Source organism: Lathyrus oleraceus, chromosome 6 (assembly GCF_024323335.1).
Source record: "Lathyrus oleraceus cultivar Zhongwan6 chromosome 6, CAAS_Psat_ZW6_1.0, whole genome shotgun sequence".
In the NCBI taxonomy this organism is placed as follows: Eukaryota; Viridiplantae; Streptophyta; class Magnoliopsida; order Fabales; family Fabaceae; genus Lathyrus; species Lathyrus oleraceus.
In genome coordinates, this window is record NC_066584.1 from 456,978,108 (window position 1) to 456,999,863 (window position 21,756).

Here is a 21,756-nt window from a genome sequence, read left to right on the forward strand (position 1 = left end):
AAAGACCTCTTAAGGATTTCGCTCAACCATCTAATGAAGAATCTAGTTCTAGTATAGTAAACCCAACCATCCCAGCTAATAATTTTGAACTTAAACCATCCTTGTTGCAACTAGTGCAACAGAGACAATTCGCGGGTCTCGCTACTGAGAACCCAAACCAACATTTAAAAATATTTCTTCAATTAGCAGACACTTTTAAAACCAATGGAGCTTCTCCTGAGGCAATATGTTTAAGATTATTTCCTTTTTCCCTTAGAGATAAAGCCCTATCATGGTTAGATTCCCTTCCACCCAATTCCATTACGACTTGGGATAACCTTAGAAGAGTTTTTCTTGATAGATATTTTCCCCCGAGTAAGACCACAGTTTTTCGAAACCATATAACTAGATTTACCCAAAACCAAGGAGAATCGTTGTTCGAAGCTTGGGAGAGATATAAAGAGTTGTTACGAGCATGCCCACATCATGGTTTAGAAAATTGGTTAATCATTCAAACCTTCTATAATGGACTTCATTACAACACAAAGATGACCATCGACGCTGCCGCAGGCGGTGCTCTGATAAGCAAACCTTATCCTGAAGCTAGTGCCCTCATCGAAGATATGGCTCAAAACCACCAATCATGGGGAGTCGAACGAGCAACAATTGAGAAGAAGGAAGCCCAAGGAGGAGTGCGTGAACTAAGCTCTATAGACATGATGCAAGCTAAAATGAACGCATTAGCCCTTAAGGTCGAGCATATGTGCATAAACCTGAATACTGTAGCCGCAGTTTCGTCGGATTGTGAGATATGTGGAACCAAAGGACACCAATCAGCGGAATGCAGTCTATTAAACGAAACCCACTATGAGCAAGTGAACTACACCCAAGGGAACCCATACTCGAATACCTATAACCCTGGATGGAGGAATCACCCGAACTTCTCCTATAAAAATAATAACCCTATTCAAAATAATGCACCTCCGAGACCTAGTTATCAAGCCCCTAGATCAAATCAACCTATGCAACCTGTACCACCAAAGCCGAGCCTTGAGAAAATTATGGAAAATTTTATCACCGCTCAAACCCAACAAAACAAGGAGTTCATGAACCAAAACATTCATGTTAACGAATTGATTACTCAGTTAGGAACCAAGGTTGACCAAATAGTTACTCATACTAAGATGCTTGAAACCCAGATCTCTCAGGTAGCTTTAAACCAAGCCCCTCAGATTACACCTGGAGGACAATTCCCTGGACAACCTCAACAAAATCCGAGAGGACAAGTCAATGCCATTACCCTACGAAGTGGGAACGCTTATGATGAGCCACCAAACCCTAGATTAAGTGAACCCGAAACTTCTAAGGAATGTACCAAAACCACGGACGAAGTAAAGGAACCAGAGGAATCTGAAAACTAGGAAGGTCGAGAAAAAGGAGAAGAACCTAAAGATAAAACTTAGGTACCACCCCCGCCATATAAACCACCTATACCATATCCGCAAAGACTCAAACAAACCCAGATCAATAAACAGTATCAAAAATTTATTAAAGTTATAGAAAAACTTCATGTAGAAATCCATTTCACATAAGTCATCACCCAAATACCTTCTTATGCAAAGTTTCTCAAAGACATCCTTACCAACAAATGTAGACTTGACGATCCGAAGCCTTTGGAATGTAATGCTATTTCCGAGGACAAATTAGCAAAGAAAGATAAAGATCCTGGAAATTTCTCCATTCCTTGCCTTTTGGGTAATCATGTCATCGAAAAAGCTTTTCTAGACTTAGGAGCTAGTGTGAGCCTAATGCCTTTAGCAGTTTGTGAGAGGTTAAACTTAGGAGAATTACAGCCCACTAAGATGTCACTTCAGTTAGCCGATAGATCTGTTAAATATCTTATAGGCATTTTAGAAGATGTTCCTGTTAGGATAGGTCAGTTATTTATCCCTACTAATTTTGTTGTCATGGACATCAAAGAGGACAATGATATACCAATCCTTCTAGGTAGACCATTCTTATCGACTGCAGGAGCCATAATAGATGTCAAGAAAGGAAAGTTGACATTTGAGGTAGGTGACGAGAAAATAGAATTTATACTTTCGAAATTTCTTATGGCACCTGTGATGGGAGACTCGTGTTATGCCTTAGATATCATTGATGAATGTGTTATAGAATTAGAACAAAAAGAAATTATAAAAGCAATTAAGCTACCGTCAACTCTCATAAGGGAAGATGATGACTTTAAGAAACCTTACATCGATGATAACCTTTACGAATGTTTATCCCTTACCCCAGATCCTATGCCATGCCCTAAGAAACCAACCTTAGAACTTAAGGAACTACCTAAGAATCTGAGATACGAGTTCCTCGATGAAAAGATGAACCGTCCAGTCATAGTTAGTGCTACCTTGAGCCAAGAGGAAACGAACCAACTTTTAGATGTTTTACGAAGATATCCCTCAGCCTTAGGATATAATATCTCTGACCTGAAAGGTATAAGCCCATTCGTATGCATGCATCGGATTTCACTAGAAAAAGATTCAAAACCCTCTAGGGAACATCAGAGAAGAATAAACCCTATAATGAGTGATGTTATTAAAAAGGAAGTTCTTAAGTTACTTGAGGCAGGTATCATCTACCAGATCTCGGATAGTAAGTGGGTGAGCCCTGGGCATGTAGTACCTAAAAAGGGAGGCATCACAGTCGTGCAAAACGATAAAGTCGAACATGTAGAAAAATGTTTAGAAGGAGGATGGCGGATGTGTATAGATTATAGAAAATTAAATAAAGCAACTAGGAAGGATCATTTCCCTTTACCATTTATAGACCAGATGTTGGGGCGTCTAGCCAGACACTCTTACTTCTGCTATCTAGATGGATACTCTGGATTCTTCCAAATATTTATCCACCCCGAAGATCAAGAAAAAACTACCTTTACATGCCCTTATGGAACTTTTGCCTACAGACGAATGTCGTTCGGCCTCTGTAATGCCCCAACTACTTTCCAACGTTGCATGATGTCAATCTTTGCAAATTACCTAGATGGTATCATGGAAGTGTTTATGGATGATTTCTCGGTTTGCGGATTTGATTTCCACAATTGTCTTGCTAACCTTGAGAAAATCCTGGAGAGATGCGTGGAGGTGAACCTCGTGCTAAACTGGGAAAAATGTCATTTTATGGTGACCGAAGGAATAGTTTTAGGACATATAGTTTCCGAAAAAGGTATAGAGGTAGATAAATCTAAAATAGAAGTTATAGAAAACCTAAAACCCCCAAAAACCATCAGAGAAGTCCGAAGCTTTCTTGGACACGCTGGATTCTACCGGCGTTTTATTAAGGACTTCTCCAAAATAACCAAACCTTTAACTGGACTTTTAATGAAAGATGCTGAATTCATTTTTGATGAAAAATGTAATGACGCATTTAATCTTTTAAAGCTAGCATTAGTATCTGCACCCATTATGAAACCACCTGATTGGTCAGAACCGTTTGAGATAATGTGCGATGCTAGTGATTACGCAGTTGGAGCCGTTCTAGGACAAAGGAAAGATAGAAAATTACATGCCATTTATTATGCCAGTAGAACCCTAGATGCTGCCCAACTTAACTACGCAACAACTGAAAAACAATTACTCGTTGTAGTTTTCGCTATAGACAAATTTAGATCTTATCTAGTAGGAGAAAAAATTATAGTTTACACCGATCATGCTGCCATTCGTTACCTATTAAGTAAAAAAGATGCCAAGCCCAGGTTCCTCCGATGGATTCTATTACTACAAGAGTTTGATTTAGACATAAGAGATAAAAAAGGCACCGAAAATGTAGTAGTCGATCACCTTTCTAGGCTAGAACATCTAAAACCAGAACTAATACCCATAAATGATGATTTCGCCTATGATAGACTGATAGCTAGAGTAGAAACCATTGAAGATAATAACCTAGATCCTTATCAGCATTCCCAAGCAATAAGTAACGTACCCTGGTATGCAGATTTCGTTAATTACCTAGCCGCTGATATAGTACCCCCTGATCTTGACTACCACCGCAAGAAGAAATTCTTCCACGATGTGAGAAACTTCTATTGGGACGAACCGCTCCTTTTCAAAAGGGGTAAAGATGGCATTTTTCGCCGTTGCGTTCCCGAAGAAGAGGTAAATAGTATTATCGAGCATTGTCATTCTGCACCTTATGGTGGACATGCGAGCACCTCTAAGACATACACCAAGATTCTTCAAGTTGTCCTATTATATCCTACCATGTGGCGTGATGTCTATGCTTGCATTGTCAAGTGTGATAGATGTCAACGCACTGGAAACATTTCAAGGCGTGATGAAATGCCTCTAAGAAACATTCAGGAAGTAGAACTCTTTGACGTATGGGGTATAGATTTCATGGGACCTTTCCCACCATCCTTAGGAAATAGGTATATCTTAGTAGCTGTAGACTATGTGTCTAAGTGAATTGAAGCTATAGCTGCACCCACAAACGACACTAGGCTAGTAATCAAACTATTTAAAAACTATATATTCCCTAGATTTGGAACACCGTGTTTAGTCATAAGCGATGGAGGATCACACTTTATATCGAGAATATTTGACAAACTTTTAAGAAAATATGGAGTTAGGCGTAGAGTAGCAACACCATACCATCCACAAACTAGTGGCCAAGTAGAAGCATCTAATAGGGAGATAAAACAAATCCTAGAGAAAACTGTTTCTGTTGATTCTAAGTGTTGGCAGCAATTTTGGTAAAACAAAGAGTGTTCACAAGATGTTATGTGTGATGTCTTAACATGAGATATCCTATGTACCTACTGGAGTTAAAGAAGATATGCAAGGCAGGATTGTTTCAGAATGCCACATACAAAGACAAGGCTTCTGATATTGGTTGTACCTGCTGGAGCTTATATGGAAGACATATGCTGCAGGATTGTTTCAGTTGACATACTCATTGTCATGGTAACTGATATGGCTGTACCTGCTATAAAAGGAAACTGGATTATGCAGGATGTTTCCAGATGTCAGACCCGATGTCATGACATCCTGTACACAGAACATTCAGTATGAATGTCTGGTGTTTTGTGATTGCATAATTGGTGGCAATCATTGGTTGATTGAAGATATGGCTAGCTGGCGCAATCTATCAGGGATATCAACCAGATTTGTTTATTTTCCAAGGAGATCTTTACAGCTGATATGAAAAGATTTAATTGGAAAATATATTTAGGGTTTTCAAGTTGTCCAATGTTTCTATAAAAAGGGACTCAGAAAACTTGTTTGAACACACAACCAAGACTGAGCGAAATTTAGAGAGAGAGCTAGGGTTTGTGTCTGTAGGTCATTCAAGTCATCCATTGATGATTGAATTGGACTGATTTGTCTTCTTGATCAAAGCTTTGAAGCAAGATCAAGAGTGTGTCTTCTTGATTGAAACTGTGAAGTAAAATCAAGAATATTGTAATTGAAAAGTATTTTCTTTTCACAAGGGATTGTTGTTTAAAATCACGGGTGTGTGATTGTAAGGGAAGTGAGTGGGTTCTCATATCTAAGAGTGCTTAGGTAGAAATTGCACGGGTAGAGATTAGGTGAGAAAGATTGTAACTTGGTGAAGTGTACGAATAGTCTTTGAACTAATTCTATTTTAGTGGATTTCCTTCCTGGCTTGGTAGCCCCCAGACGTAGGTGAGTTGCACTGAACTGGGTTAACAATTGCTTGTGTTGATTGCTTTACAATTCTGTTTTATTATCTATTGTGTATTAACAGATATTAGTGTCGTGACATTACCTTTGACATCTTATATCTGATACCAGAATTTCAATTGGTATCAGAGCAGGCATCCTGCTCTGGCTCTGGGTGAGATCTAGGGAGAATACTTTCTGGTACAATGGAGAGGAATGGAGGATCTGTTCATAGGCCACCAATTTTGGATGGTTCTAACTATGACTATTGGAAACCTAGAATGGTAGAGTTTCTAAAATCCCTTGATAACAAGGCTTGGAAAGCTGTGCTAACAGGTTGGGTGCATCCTGTCATTACCAAAGAAGGAAAAGCCACCACTGAGAAGAAGCCTGAAGAACAATGGTCCAAGGAGGAGGATGATCTTGCTCTTGGAAACTCTAAAGCCTTGAATGCAATATTCAATGGGGTAGACAAGAATATTTTCAGGCTGGTAAATAACTGTGAAGTGGCCAGAGATGCTTGGGACATTCTCAAGGTCACTCATGAAGGGACCTCTAGATTAAAGATGTTTAGACTTCAACTGCTCACCTCCAAGTTTGAAAACTTAAGGATGAAAGAAGATGAAAACATTCAGGAATTTCATATGAGTATCCTTGAGATTGCTAATGCCTCTAGAGCCTTGGGGGAGAAGATGTCAGATGAAAAGTTAGTAAGAAAAATACTCAGATCACTCCCTAAGAGATTTGCAATGAAGGTGACTGCCATAGAAGAGTCTCAAAACATCTCCAACATGAGGGTAGATGAGTTAATTGGCTCCCTCCAAACCTTTGAGATGAGATTGATTGAGGGAACTGAAAGGAAAACCAAGAGCAGTGCCTTTGTATCCAACACAGAAGAGGAAAACAATCAAGATTTGGATAAAGAGTGAGCCAATGAAGTTGCAATGCTGGGGAGACAGTTTAACAGATTGTTAAAGAAAATGGATGTCAGATCCAAGGAAAATGTCAAAAACATCTCATCTGACATCAGCTATGGAAGAAGAGGAAGGTCAGAAGAAAAGCCAAAAGAAGGAAAAGAAGTAAAGTGTTATGAATGTGATGGGTATGGACACATTAGAACAGAATGTGGTACCTACCTCAAGAAGCAGAAGATGAGTCTTGCTGCCACCTGGTCAGATGAGAGTGATACAGAGGAGGCTGCAAATATTGTGACTACTTTGACAGGAAAATGGGGATCTGATGAAGACTCAAGTGATGATGAAGTAACCTTTGAAGAATTGGCCTCTACCTACAGAAAGCTGTGTCACAAAAGTGTAGAGTTGTGCAAACAGGTTGATAGCCAGAAGAAGGAAATTACTCAACTTGAGAATGAGAAGATAGAATACTTGGAAACCATCTCCAAATTAAAAACAGAAGCAGTGGTTCTGAATGCCAAGCTTGACAAAAATCCACAAGCTGAAAATCAGAAGATAGCACAGCTGGAAAGTGAGAAGGCAGACCATGCAAAAATCATCTCAAAATTAAAGACTGAAGTCATGTTTCAAAATTATAAATTAGAAGAGATGACCAAGTATGTAAGGATGTTAAGCAATGGGTCTGACTCCTTAGACAAGATTCTTCGAACTGGACAAATAACAGGAGACAAATCTGGTATTGGGTATAATAACTCAAAACCTGAAAGCAGTAACACTGGTGTCAAACCTCAAGCAAAATTCAAGCGCATTCAAAAAATTGTGATGTCACATCATATGTCACAGCACCAAAGGAGAAGACAGTTGAAAGGAAAACACCAAAGATGGAGATGCCATTACTGTGGGAAATTTGGTCATTTAAAGCCATTCTGCTATAAACTGTATGGCTATCCTAGGTCTGCTCAGGATCACCATCAATTTAGACCCAAACATCACATGCCTATCAAAAAAAACAATGGGTCCCTAAGACTAATGTCACAAGTCTGATAGCTCACAGTCTCCTCAGAATCTCAGCTAAAGAAGAATGGTACTTTGACAGTGGATGCTCCAGACACATGACTGGAAACCAAGACTTGCTAACTGATCTGAATCAACATACTTTAAGTCATGTAACCTTTGGAGATGGAGCAAAAGGGGAAATCAAGGGAACAGGTAAGCTTGATTGCCCTGGAGTACCTAGACTTGACAAAGTTCTACTAGTTAAAGGGCTAACTGCAAACCTCATAAGCATTAGTCAACTGTGTGATCAAGGTCTAAATGTTAACTTCACCAAAATTGAATGTCTAATCCGGGACATAAAGAGTGAAGTAATTATGAGAGGAGTCAGGACCAAAGACAATTGCTACATATGGAGCTCTCAATTGGAGTGTCCCTTAAAACATTGGGGGAGTACAGATGTCCTCAAGAGTGATGAAAAACAAGGCTGGGGAAAGTGTCACACAAAGATGTCACACTAGAAGTCCAGAGGAGAAAAGATTATGATGGCTCAAAAAACTGAGAAGGTAGACCAAACAGGTGGACACTTGACCAGTCACAGGAAGAATGGAACTGTTGGGACTAAGCCCCAAAGGACTCTGTGCAAACAGGCCATGGATAATATGGATAAGATATGGGTGACACCTGTGAAAGATAGCAGTTGGGCTCAACTGGGTTGGATGAACCTATTACTGTTTGACAATGTTACACATGATGTCATAACATTGTATTATAACTTCCTGAATGCTGAAGCCAGGTCCAAAAATCAAATTCAACACAGATGGACGAAATACTCTTCTAGATATTATCACTCCATTAGGAAATTTGTGAAAGACAAATTCAGAGGTCAAGAGTTTGGACTTGAACTAGCAGACAAGCTTACAAGGAATTTGGGTAAAATTGATTATGAGGAAGGGAAATTAGGGATTTGGACTCTTGAGAAATTAAGGCAATTAAAAGAAAAAAATAAAAGAAATAAAAATAATGTCTTCCTTTTTAAAAGAAAGAGCCACATTAATGATAAATCATTCCCAAGCTTTGAAAACAGTATCTATTCTCTTAGCACACGCTACCCAAACTCAGCAACTGCCATTTCCGTTCAACCTTTAAGGAAAGCTCAGCTAGGGCAAAGAAATCTTCCTCAAAAGTCCAACAAGATGTCATAACATCCATCGTCATCTGGTTCCAAATCCTCCCAACATGCAAAGACTCCATCCATGGAGTTTATAGATGATGATATAATGGACGTCACCCCTTTGTGCATGATACCGGGCAACACCACAGGTACCTCCTCCAATGCTGGAGATAAGCAAGGTAATACCTCTGGTAACTCCTCTCTTCCTAAAGACATGTATTACACTGATCGCGCTATAAGGAGACTAGTTACTAGAATACTGAGTGAAGGACATAAAGTTGAAGGGGTCTCTACCCCTCTGTCCAGAAGGGAACCTTCTCCTGAGAGAAAACCTCATGCTGATAAAGATGATGATTCATCTAGATCAGAAAAAGAGGTGGCTGGTGAAGGGCTTTGTTGATAAAGTATGGCTAAAATGAGAGCTCCTAGAGTGAAGAAAACTGCAGGAGTAGGACCCTTAAAACCCTGGAGCAAGGTTGAGGTTGGAAAAAGAAAAGAGAGACACAACTCTGATTCTGAAGAGAATGTTAAAGATGATGTCCCAGACATCTCCCCTGCAAAAAGGCAGGCAGTTCAGAAATCTCCTAGCAAGGCTGCTACTGTCCATCTAGACAATATCTCCTTTCATTTGGAAGATGGAGCAGCAAAGTGGAAATATATCATTCAGAGACGAGTAGCCATTGAAAGAGAATTGGGTCAAGAAGCTGTAGAGGTAAAGGAGGTTATTGAGTTGATCAAAAATGCTGGACTCATGAAGACTGTGGCAACTCTACCCCAATGCTATGAGGGGCTGGTTAAAGAGTTTATTGTTAATATCCCTGAGGATATTCATGATAAGAACAGCAGGGAGTTTTGCAAAGTTTTTGTAAGAGGAAAATGTGTAAAATTCTCACCAAATGTCATCAACAAGTTCCTAGGAAGGGGAATGGATGGAGGAGTAGACTTAGAAACCACAGACAATGAGGTCTGTAGGACTATCACAGCTGGCCAAGTTAATGAATGGCCCAGTAGGAAACACCTTGCAACTAGTAAACTAACTGCCAAGTATGCCATCTTGCATAAGATTGGTTCTGCAAATTGGGTTCCTACTAATCACATATCTACCATCTCCATTGCTCTTGGGAGGATCATTCATGCTATTGGAACAAGGGTTAACTATGATTTTGGCAAGTTCATATTTGAACAAACCATTAGACATGCTTCCACCAGTGCTGTTAAGTTGCCCATTGCATTCCCATCTATCATCTGTGGGATCATCCTGAGTCAACAACCAGGAATCCTGAGTACAAGTGATATTCCAAGCAGGAGAAAGACCCCTCTATCATGACATCTTCCAGAAGGGAGTCTACAGCTAAAGGAAGCTTGATTGACCAACTGAAAGAGACCTGCAAGAAAAGAAGCTTTGGAAGCTCTTATCTGTAGCCTCAAAAAGGAGGAGTTAGAGAAAGCTGGAAAGGACTCAAATACAAGATCCCAGTCCAGTTCTGAAAACTCAGAAGACTCTGAAGGTGTATCTGAAGATGAAGATGAAGGTGAAGGTGATTCTTCTTCTTCTAATTAATTGTCCCTAGCTGTATTGGAAGCTTGGAGGGGTGCTGGAAGGAAGTTGCTGTTGTTTGGAAGGCTGTTGTCTTGTTTGTTTTTGTATTTTGTGGCAGTCCTCTTGATGCATGTTATGTAATATTTAGGGCTCTTAATGAGTTCCTTGGATTTGTGCATTATCTCAGCTGTCTGCTGTGTATAATGTTGGTGCGTACTTCCTGAATTTTTTTTGTTCTAACATGCTTAATGTTATAACATCTGTTTTAACTTTCTCTGCTAGACTAATAGACATTTATTTTGTCTGATTGGTCACCTTTGGTCAATTTTGACTAAAAAAGGGGAGAAGTGCTTGATGTGGAAGTTGGTTGTGGCTGAACAGAAGTACAACTATTATTGGAAGAGGTGCACAGGTGCTGATGAAGAGGTGCACAGGTGTTGATGTTATAGCAGATGTCAGTATAACATTCTGGCTGGTACAGGTGCTGGAGTTGTCAGTAGCTGTTTTTGGTGAATGCACAGATTTAGGGGGAGAAGAAGTACCCTGGTGCATTGTGCATTTGTGTGTCTTACTAGTTGCATCCATAACTAGTAATTTTGTTGATTGTTGCACAGTTTTAGGGGGAGGAGAAGTACCCTTGTGCATGTGTGTATTACTAGTAGCCATAACTAGTAATTGTTTTGCTTCTGCTGCTGATTAAACTACTGTTTAGTGGTTTAACTGCTGATAGTTTGCCTTGTGAACAAAAAGGACAGATATATGTTTTAGCCAAAATTTGCCAAAGGGGGAGTTTGTTGATTCTAAGTGTTGGCAGCAATTTTGGTAAAACTAAGAGTGTTCACAAGATGTTATGTGTGATGTCTTAACATGAGATATCCTATGTATCTGCTGGAGTTAAAGAAGATATGCAAGGTAGGATTGTTTCAGAATGCCACATACAAAGACAAGGCTTCTGATATTGGTTGTACCTGCTGGAGCTTATATGGAAGACATATGCTGCAGGATTGTTTTAGTTGACATACTCATTGTCATGGTAACTGATATGGCTGTACCTGCTATAAAAGGAAACTAGATTATGCAGGATGTTTCCAGATGTCAGACCCGATGTCATGACATCCTGTACACAGAACATTCAGTATGAATGTCTGGTGTTTTGTGATTGCACAATTGGTGGCAATCATTGGTTGATTGAAGATATGGCTAGCTGGCGCAATTTATCAGGGATATCAACCAGATTTGTTTATTTTCCAAGGAGATCTTTACAGCTGATATGAAAAGATTTAATTGGAAAATATATTTAGGGTTTTCAAGTTGTCCAATGTTTCTATAAAAAGGGACTCAGAAAACCTGTTTGAACACACAACCAAGACTGAGCGAAATTTAGAGAGAGAGCTAGGGTTTGTGTCTGTAGGTCATTCAAGTCATCCATTGATGATTGAATTGGACTGATTTGTCTTCTTGATCAAAGCTTTGAAGCAAGATCAATAGTGTGTCTTCTTGATTGAAACTGTGAAGTAAAATCAAGAATATTGTAATTGAAAAGTATTTTCTTTTCACAAGGGATTGTTGTTTAAAATCACGGGTGTGTGATTGTAAGGGAAGTGAGTGGGTTCTCATATCTAAGAGTGCTTAGGTAGAAATTGCACGGGTAGAGATTAGGTGAGAAAGACTGTAACTTGGGGAAGTGTACGGATAGTCTTTGAACTAATTCTATTTTAGTGGATTTCCTTCCTGGCTTGGTAGCCCCCAGACGTAGGTGAGTTGCACCGAACTGGGTTAACAATTGCTTGTGTTGATTGCTTTACAATTCTGTTTTATTATCCATTGTGTATTAACAGATATTAGTGTCGTGACATTACCTTCGACATCTTATATCTGATACCAGAATTTCAGTTTCTATTTCTAGGAGAGACTGGTCTCAGAAGCTTCAAGAAGCATTATGGGCCTATAGAACCGCTTTCAAAACCCCTATAGGAACTACTCCTTATCAACTAGTTTATGGAAAATCATGTCACTTACCATTCGAATTAGAGCATAAGGCCTATTGGGCCATTAAAACTTTGAATTTAGACTACCTAGCCGCTGGAGAAAAGCGTACCCTAGACATTCATAAACTAGAAGAACTTAGGCAATCGGCCTACGAGAATGCAAAAATATATAAAGAGAGGTCAAAAGCCTATCACGACAAAAGAATAGTAAAGAAAAACTTCAATATAGGCGATCCTGTTCTCCTTTTTAACTCTAGGTTACGACTCTTCCCTGGAAAGCTACGTTCAAGATAGACTGGTCCTTTCGAAGTATCCAAGATTCTGAGGTCCGGAGCCGTAGAAATCAAGAACGATACCTGTAGTCCATTCATTGTAAATGGACAAAGACTGAAGCTCTACGAAGGAGGAGACATTCCAGCATACTACTCGAGCCACACCCTGATTGATCCACCGATTCCTACTACTACAGGTGTATAAATTCTAATCGTCAAGCTAATGATGTTAAACAAGCGCTGCGTGGGAGGCAACCCATGGTTTTTATTTCATTTTTTCGCATTTATTTAATTTTATTTTTATTTTTATTTTATCATATTTTGCATTGAGACTAAAATTTGAATGGTTTGTATTTTCAGGATCACTTTCTTAACCTTTACAGGATGCAGGATTTTGATGACATGCACGTGGCCTATAGAGATAACGCTCAGAGAGAGCGTTACATCGCTCTGTATCAGCGCCCTATGGCACCCACACGTTATCCTGATCAGCACTGTATGGAGGCACTGGGTATCGAGTCGAGTATCCGATTCCTTAGCCACCAGCTTCACTGGGACGAGTTTGTTGATGACTTGAGTAACACATATAGGAACCTGACTTTGGAGTTCCTGAGTTCATTCGACTATGACCCATACTCTGGACCAGATGGGTATGCTGCTTTCAGGCTTTTCGGAGTTGAGTACTCTTTCAGCCAGAAAGAGTTCGGCGACTTATTGGGTTTCCAGACTACTCCTAATGCTATCCCGGAGACACCTATGGGATATTTCCTGGGTAAGGAGGTTGAGAAGTTTTGGAGTGATATCTCAGGTGAAGGAAGCCAGGATCCATCTATGCAGCTGTCTCATGTCATACATAACCCCGCCTTCAGATACTTTCAGATGATATTAGCACATTCCTTCCTGGGAAGGCCGGATGCAGAGACACTACTGAGTGAAAAGGAGATATTCCTATTATTTTATGCATCCCAGTCTCGCCCAGTAGCATGTGGGAACTTTTTATTATACAGTCTCAGCGGTATCTCTAGATCTATCGAAGGAGTCATCCATGTGGGCGGAATCATCACGCAGATTGCTGTCGCTTTAGGTCTGTCTCGCAAGCTGTCACATCTCCGGATCTACTGTAGGTACACTACCATGGACATCGACTTCTATTTGACCAGAGGGTTGATGAGGAGAGCCTCTTTCCACCCATGTCAGTTCCGATAGCTAGTCGACAGCGAGGCTATCCATTACTTCACACTGCCAGATCCTATGATGACCAGTGTGCATGATCCAGCGAATTGGAGTTATGCTCTGGAGGGCCAGGGAGAGACCGTTGAGGAACCAAGATCACCACCCATTGCTGAATTCACACCTATACCACCATCTCCCAAAATCACTGTTTTCTCGAATAATCTTTCATTGCAGACACCCGACATCCACACTCAGATTGCTGAGTGTGGTAGAGAGATCGCAGCGCTTAGACAGGAGGTGGCTGACCTCACTTTACAGATGGGAGTGTCCGATCTCACCCATGCTACTGAAGCCGACTGTCTATATCAGGAGATCGCAGAGCTCAAGCAAGAGGTAGCTGTAAGACCCCAATTTTGTCCCTAAGATCCCTCATGGCATCATAACATTTCATTTGCATTTCCTCAAGGATCATTAGCATCTTGGTTCCCTTTGCTTTTGGGAGGGACTTCTTGTGAGTGGTTTGAGATCACCAATCATGCTTGAATTATATATCATTTCTTTTCTTATTTTGTTTACTAACCAAAAGCACAAAAATATGTCACTAACATCTTTTGTTTGTAGCTTAAGCAATCACAAGGTCAAAGCTTCTAGGAGATCATCTGTGCAATGATAAGGCCAAGAGGAGATGATAGCAAGCATGGAAATGGTTCCCAAAGCTCTCATCCATCAAATATGCCTTCCTAGCATCTCAATTCATCATTTTGATCAAGACAAGTCAAGGGGTTTGAGGTTTGTTCCCCAGAGAAACCCTAGTTCATATGTGCTCCACAATGCCTTGCTCATGAAGCAACCTCAGCCCATGGTCAAATACAATCAAGGGAATTTCTTTAATTCATCATTTCATGCATATTTGAACTTATTGGAGTATCCTCAATCATCAATTCACCAAGATATGAGTCATGGACTTGAGAAGTTGATCAGTCAATTCATCTGACTATTTTGAAATTGACTGAGACCTAACTTTTTATGTGTTGGTCAAATGGAGATTATTCCAAAAGCAAAATTGTTCTTAAGGACAATATGAACAACTTTAATGTTCATCAAAATTTTATTTGAAGCTTGGAAGGTCATCATCCATTCCAAGACATTATAGGTCATTTTGACTGAAACCCTAATTTTGGGTCAACTTCCCAAGGACACAACTCATTCATTTATTATGATTTTGAGGTGGGATCAAATGCATTGGAAAGCTTAAGATGTCTACTTCAAATGTTATGTTGAACCAAATTTCAAAATTTCAAAGGCAATACATGTGATAATGCAAGACATTATAGGTCCTTTTGGACCAAATGCATTGAAAGGCAAAAAAGTCTAACTTCAAGTGCCCATAACTCTTTCATCAAAAATCCAAATGATGCAAAATTTAAGTCCATTTTTGTTGTGTTGAAAAGACCTACAACTTTGATGTTGGAGGTGTTTTCATTTGAGGCTTGCATCATTGAAATAGAGGGGCTTGAACATTGGCCAAATTTAGAAATATTGCCTTTGCATGTTTTGCACCTTGCACTTTAAACTCAAATTTCATAAATTTCCACATTTCAAATGGATTGTTGCCCAACATAATAATTGTTCCTTACATCAAAACATTTCCAACCATTACTCACATGATCATGTTTGGATTTGGCAATTGGTATTTTCGAAGAGGTGAACATTTAGGCACAATTATGGAATTCACATCATAACTTCATGCACAAGCCAATGCAGCTCTAATTACACGTCCAAACCATTGGCATCTGAGTTCAGCTTGCATTTTCATCCATTTTTGGGCTTTGCACGCGCCTGTACAGGCCCATGCATGAAGAGTCCAAATTCCATGCACATGAGAATTCACCTTGCTTGCAGTTTGTTTTTCTATAAATAGAAGTGCTCAGCTTCGTTCAAACTCAACCTAAAGGCGCCTGAAACCCTGCTGAAGTGATTCCCCAACCTCACCAAAGAATCTATTTCAATTCTTCTTCAAATTTTTCAGATCCAAAATTCAACTACATCTGGTTGACTCCTTGGATCTAAAGCTTCTAAACCTTCATCATTTAGCTCATTGATCTTCTGTTTTGGCAAAGAAAGCAAGGAATCGAGCTCAAGTTTCCAGAAATCAAGTTTGCTCTTCAACTGGTATTTCCTTCAAATCTCATCATCCATTAACCTATTTGCTTGGATCTTGTGTTGGCTGAAGTCCTCTCAATAGAGGCATCATTTCTGTGCATTTAATTTTTGAAATCTGTCAAGTTCATGATGAACACCACAGAACTTCCATCTCTGATTTCTCTCAATATAGAGATCTAGAGTGGAATTGAGTGGCACAGGGATGATGTACATCATCCCAGCTTTCTAAAGATGTATAGATCGTGCATTTTGGTTGCCTTTTGAATCTCTGCAAATTTTCGACTCCGCCGGAGCTGGCCGGAGAAGACGGTGGCGCTGGCCACCGTCCCATTGCCAGACCAATCCTGGACCGTTGGATGCTTTCTCCAGTTTATATTACAACCGCTTGAACTTATGACTTTTATTAAGTGTCCATGTGATGCGTTTGACTGAGGACCATGGTGAGCGCGCGCTTAAGATCCATTAGATCTTCCAGGTCAATTAATGAACTGGATCCAACGCCTCTCCTTTTTTCTGATTTTCCGAATTTCCATTTACTTTCTTTTATTTCCATTATTTTCAAAAATTCATATCTCTCTCATTTTTAATCAAAAAATTATGGGACCAATTGCATTAGTCTCCAAATAAATTCTAGTTTCTACTTCTGATTTCTTAATATTTTTTATTTTATCATTTGATATTTTTTATGAATTTTCTCTTTTCTGGTTGTTTTTAATTCATTTTAAATAGTTTTTGATATTCAAAAAATACAAAAATATTTTCCTAACCTATTTGAATGATGATGAATCTATGAAAAATATTCTCATCAATTTTTTAATTGATGTGAGATTTTAGTTCAATTAGGTTATTTTTATTCATCTTTAATTGATTAAAAATAGTTTCTGACTTTTAAAAATTCTGAATTTTTTTGTCAAACTTGGTTTGACCTTGATGAACTTGGGATAAATTACTTGGACCTTTCAAGGTTGATTTGAAGTAATTTTGAAGATTGACCTTTCTTTTATTTTTAATTCAAGTTTATTTTTAATATTAAAAATGCCAAAAAATATTTTGTTCATTTCTTGACTTCCAATCTTCATCTCACTTCTGTTTTTGATTGTTTGACTTTGACTTTCAATGTTATTGGTCAACATATGATGATTGGTACATTTTATTTCATTTAATGCATTTGTACTTTTGTCATTTTATTTCCATTATCCATCTCCTTCTTCTTCCTCTTCTTATTTTCTTTTTGATCAATGAGTTGAAGGTTGATAAGTTAGCATTGATAAGGGAGACTTAATCTTCCTTGATTCAAATCTAATTCATCTTGATCAATTGATCAAGTGAATGGCTTTGCATTAAGGATAGGTTGTTCTCTAAATCATGCAAAAGGCTTAAACCAATACAAGATCAATCCTCTTTTTTTCTTTTTGGCATAGCAAGTTGTTGGAACTTGGTTCACTAATCAAGACTTCTAACTTATGTTGTTGCCTACATTATTGTTGACCGGCCTCAGATAGTTGTGACTTCTACATAAGTCCAATTACGATTGCTTAACATAGCGCTAAATTCGCCTTATGGCACACTAACTACTAACACTAATTACTAACAACTAACATTTACTTTTTGCTCTTTATTTTCAATGCAATTTACTATTCTTGCACATATTATCCATTTGCTTTTCCCTTTGCTCACTTGAGCACATGTTTATGTTAATGCCATTTGCCTTTTGCTCACTTGAGCACATAATTATGTTTATACTATTGCGCTTGTGTTTTTGTTTTGATTGTTGTGGACCAAATGCAAAGAAGTGGACTTAGATCTTAGGGCTTTCCCTATGCAAAATGGACGAATGGACTTAGTTTCTAGGATATTCCCTATGCAAAATTGGAGTAAAAGGACCTTAATGATGAAGATGGATTAGAAGGACCAAATCTCTAAACTCACTCTTGTCGATTCTTGATTTACTTCATGGAACTTTTGATGTGTGTGTTTTTGTGCTAGGGGATTCTATGAGAGCTCAAATTGAAGGACCATTGCCATGTTCATTTAAAGTGAAAGACAAGATACATTGGGGATCTCCTAAGAGACTTGTTTGATTGCTTGAGCTTACTATTATTGTGATTGCTTATTCCAAAGGATGGGAGCTACTTGGATCATCAATATGATCTCAAGAGAGGAACTCCATTATGGTTTTGATTCTTCATCCCTCATCTTTTTGCTTTACTTAAGACCTTAGCCCTTCTTCTTCTTCTCTCCACTCTAACCCAAGCCAAAACTTTTTTTGCAAACATTTAACCTTTGTTTTCAAGCATTAGAAACCTAAGCCTTAGGCTTTTGATTTTTTCAAACTTTCTTTTCATAACACTTATTTTGAATTGAATCTTTAAGTAAACTTTGACCATTTTTGTATACACTACTAATTGGTAAATATAACCCATTCAAATGTCTTTTTGTGGTTCCAATGGCCACTTTCTTAATCAAATTTTCCATAACCTTTAGCTATTAGGTTTGAGTTATCCTTGTGGTAGATGTAATACTCACCTATATCCTTAGTGATGGACAATGAGTCTTCCATGCTTATTATAGGGTTAACCCCTCACTAGCATGTTAAAGCTATCCTCACATGGTGGATTTGTGGTTTGGTTGAGTTTTCTCCCTTTGATAACAAAAGACCTTAAGGCTTTTGGACCAATCAATTCACCAACTCATTTTGAGATTTTTACCCCGAACTACGAGGTTTTGATCCTAATCTTTTTTTTAAGATGGTACGTAGGCAATGGGTTTATCCATCCAAACACAAAATGTAAATAACTTGTATATTCTCTTCTCATCTCTTCAATCATGTTTGCACAAACAAAATTTTCACAAAAACAACAACCCTGCAACAAGTATGAAAAGGGTTTCCTAGGTGTACCTAGGATGTTTTGGGTGCCTAACACCTTCCCATTACATAATCAACCCCCTTACCCAGATCTATGTTTCTTTTTTACTAGTTTTTGTTAAAACTTTTAGGTTTTTGTTCGCTTTCTAACCATTCCTTTGGATAAATAGAAGTGCGGTGGCGACTCGACTTGTATGGTTTAGCTTGGATTTAGTCAATATCTCTAATGGTAACGAATACCCCGCTACAGAAAAGTGGCGACTCTGCTGGGGAAACCCTTTGCCTAGTGGGTTTTGCCTACTTTTCATAATTGTTGTATTGTATTGTTTTGTGACATATTTTTTGTGTAATTTGGGATTACTGTATTGTATGTAATGATTGATTTGCTTGATATTAATTCCTCGTATGCTTGGTGATCTTTGTGAGATGAGTTCTATACCCGAACTTGAATGCACTTAGGATAGAAGAATGGCATAGTCTTGTTGACTTGTGTGGAGTTATTCATTAGCAAGTTGACTTGCAAGTCCATTCACTTGGTGGAGGTCATGTTGGGATCAATAATGTCACACAAGTAGTTGTGGTTAGACATTACTCTTTCCAATATAGACCTTAGAAGCCAAGGACCTTAGTTTACCAAGCCCATCTTGGCATATTCTTAGGATGTAGTGCGGAAGTCGTTCAAGTGTAAGATTTGATACGATTGTTACGCGATACTACACTTATAAGAGTCTCTCTTGAGAATATTTTTGGAATACGAGTAGTCCTTTATCCGATAATATCCGAAAGATGGGATGATGACTATGGGAACCCCTTGTAGAACATGTTTGGAAGGTTTAAACCCTAGTACATTCCCTTTGGGTGGTTCTTAACCAAGACCCCATGCTCGTGACTCGCAATAAACCCTTGATTCATGGTTGATCCGTTCATGTATCCTTAATATCAATGGAACTTGGGTGTTGATAAGGTGTAAACCATAATCCACCAAAATGGATGATTGATATTAAGGATGATATGGTCCATCCCATGACCTTTGTTTGGTGTGCTTTGCTTGATCCTTGAGTGTGATTGTTGCATTCATGCACCCATTTGCATCCATATCATCAATAATAAAGAAATCTTTCAAGGAACTTAAGGGGTTTATTTGCAAAATTTTCAGACATGGAAAGACAAAGAAGGAATACAAAGAAGTACAGTTTCAGACAACCAGATTTGAAAGAGTTAAGGAATCTGACATCCTATGTATTAGATCCCTTGGGTTTCAAGGCTCGTTTTGGGAAGCTTCTTCCTCTTCTGACTACTCAGGTGGACGAAGGATTGATGAGTGTATTGGTGCAGTTTTATGACCCTCTGTACCGTTGCTTCACGTTTCCGGATTTCCAGCTTTTTCCTACACTTGAGGAGTATGCCTACCTTGTGGGTATACCTATTCTAGACCAGTTGTCGTTCAGTGGCTTGGAGAGTATTCCTACTTCTCAAGAGATAGCAAACATGTTGCACATAGATGAATCTCTGGTCGGTGCTCATATGACTACCAAAGGTGGAATTCAAGGTCTCCCTTCTGAGTTCCTCGTTGCTCAAGCTACTATGTATGGGAAGGCCATGAGTGAGGACGCCTTTGAGGCCATATTTGTACTTCTCATCTATGGGTTAGTATTGTTCCCCAACATCGACAAGTTTGTGGATGTGAATGCTATTAGGATCTTCTCTACTCTTAATCTCGTTCCGACTCTGTTGGGTGATACCTATTTCTCTTTGCATATGAGGAATGCAAAGGTTGGTGGTTCCATTGTGTGCTGTTTGCCTCTGTTGTATAAGTGGTTTATTTCTCACTTACCACAGACGGTCGCTTTCAAGGAGAACAAAGGATGTCTATGGTGGTCCACGAGACTTATGTCTCTCACTAATGATGATATCTCTTGGTACAACCGTGTGTATGATGATATACAGATTATCGACTCTTGTGGTGAATTCTCCAATGTACCTCTTCTTGGTACATGTGGTGGGATTAACTACAAACCCGTTTTGGCGCGTCGTCAGCTTGGGTTCCCCCTAAAGGATAAACCCAATAACATTCTGTTAGAGGGTGTGTTCTTCCAGGAGGGTAAATATCCCCAAGGCTTGAAGGGCAGAATGGTCCGCGCTTGGCGCAAGATTCATAGGAAAGGGAGGAAAGAGTTGGGTCCTAAGAATTGTGTTGCTATAGAGCCGTACACTGCTTGGGTTAGGAAGAGAGCGTCTGAGTATCTCATGCCTTATGAGTATACAAGACCTACACCTTTGGTTATGGCTGGGCCTTCAACCCTCCCTAACCAAGGAGTAGAGGAGTTGAGAGACGAAGACTGATCACGCGCTTGGATCCGTGAAAGGGAGGAGTTGCTTCAGCGGATCAAGGAGAAGGATGCTTTGATAGAATTCCTCGAACACCAGGTTATTGATGATCCTGATGATGCATGGACTTCTCTACTTCCTCAGTCTTCCAAGTTTTGGAAGAGGAAGTACGACCAACTCGCCAAGGAGAAAGTAGATATGGAGGTAGCCTACGAGAGAGAAGTGAAGAGGCTTCGTGCATCCTATCTTCCTGTGTCCCGAGCTTTGGATGATTGTTTCTAGGGATCCATAGGATGATTATTTTCCTTTTCTCTTGTATATGATTGACAATGCTGTACTTCTTTTCCCCGATATTATTTGATAAGATATTTCCATATGTGCTAAATGTTTAATATTTCCAAAAAATTGCAAATAGAACCCTAAAGTTCCTTTAAAATAAAAGAGAAAAAATCATATGCACAAGCATTGCATGCATCATGTGCATAAGCAGAATTTGTTCCCGGCTCCTTGTCCTGTGGTCTAACTCTGTGTTCTTCATTTATTTTGAAGACAAGCTGACTCACCGGTACTACACCAGAGCCAACTTTTCAAGACTGATGGATCATCTGGAACAAGAGAACTGCGAGCTGAAAGAGGAAGTGGCCAGACTAAGTGCCTTGATGGAGTCATTCTTGGCTGCTTA

The 21,756-nt window shown here is 39.2% G+C and overlaps 1 pseudogene; it reads right to left on the reverse strand.

The window, feature by feature from the left end:
- Nucleotides 1–373: 373 nt before the first annotated feature.
- On the reverse strand, nucleotides 374–472 carry LOC127099187 (uncharacterized; annotated as a pseudogene).
- Nucleotides 473–21,756: the final 21,284 nt, after the last annotated feature.